The sequence below is a fragment of the Myotis brandtii genome, unplaced genomic scaffold (genome assembly GCF_000412655.1).
Source record: "Myotis brandtii unplaced genomic scaffold, ASM41265v1 scaffold902, whole genome shotgun sequence".
Lineage (NCBI taxonomy): Eukaryota > Metazoa > Chordata > Mammalia > Chiroptera > Vespertilionidae > Myotis > Myotis brandtii.
In genome coordinates, this window is record NW_005371709.1 from 1061587 (window position 1) to 1063010 (window position 1424).

The following is a 1424-nucleotide window of genomic DNA, read 5'->3' on the forward strand; positions in this document are numbered from 1 at the left end:
ACAGGTGAGCGGTGCGGGCGGCACCCGGACACCCGGCTCACTCCGCCTTCTGAGCAGCGGAAGGTCTCCGCCGGCTGCTTTCTCCGCGGCTGCTCCCAGGACAGAGCGGCCTCGCTGGGTGGGTGGCTCTCGGGGTGACTGCGACCCGTAGTTCATCCCTTGCCCACAACCTATTGGAGGTTTTGTGTCCACCAACCCTGCCCGGCAGAATGGCAGCTTTTCCACCTCAAACCTGTCCTATAGCCTCCCAAACGGATGCCTTGGCTGCGTTGTTTTGTCCCGCGAGAAAAACATATCAATTGGGGACAAGGACGTCTACACCGAGGCGCTTATACCCATTCATTCAACATTAATTGATTGTCTGCTGTGTGCCAGACATGAGCCAAAACGTAATGTTTCCTTAATGCGGTTTTTCTTTCTTGTTTACACAGCCGTTCCATTTCCAGGAGGGAGCCGCTCCGAAAGGATAAAGTCCAAGTCCTTACGAACGTGGCACAGGCATGGCCGTCCACGACCCGCCCGTGCAGCATCTCCGCTGGTCCTTACCTCCCTTAATGGGCTCCAGCAGCACCTCTGTGGGGTCTGCCCTCTCGGGTATTGCTCCTTCTGCCTCCCCACCCCTGCAGCTGCCTTGAATGTCCTTCCCTGACTTTTAGCAGGCCAGCTAGCCTCACCTCTTGTAAAAGCCTTACTTGACCTACACCCCGTTTATATGTGCCTATTGTTTCGCTTACTACATGGAATTGCAATTATATGTATGTGTCTGCCCTAACTGGTTTGGCTCAGTGGATAGAGCGTCGGCCTGCAGACTGAAGGGTCCCAGGCTCGATTCTGGTCAAGGGCATGTACCTTGGTTGCGGGCACATCCCCAGTAGCGGGTGTGCAGGAGGCAGCTGGTCAATGTTTCTCTCTCATCGATGTTTCTGACCCTCTATCCCTCTCCCTTCCTCTCTGTAAAAAATCATATATATATATATATATGAATGAGAGCTATGTACAACAGACCTGGATCTAACCAACCTCGGCAACTATAAACATATATATAATTATATATCTGTCCAAATGGACAGAATATCCTTGAGGGCAGGGAATGTGTGCTTCCACTTCAATGTTGGGCACTGCCTGGCACATAAAATACACTTAATATATGATATATAAGTGAACGAATAACTGGAATTAAATGAAGACAACCCAAATGAGAACAAAAAGAGGCTATTTATTCCATGTCTGCTATAACAAGGCAGTCAGCCACCATCATTTGTGTCTGGCAGAGACTCAAAGGGTGTCAGGGGAGTAGGAAGCTATAAGTAAAAGAAAAATGAGGGTGGGGGTTTAGGTTTCATGTATGCTCTGACTTGAGAGTATTAGCATGAGGAAGCTGGAGGCAGACTAACCAGAAGCAGGGCACCTTATGTAATGGTGTT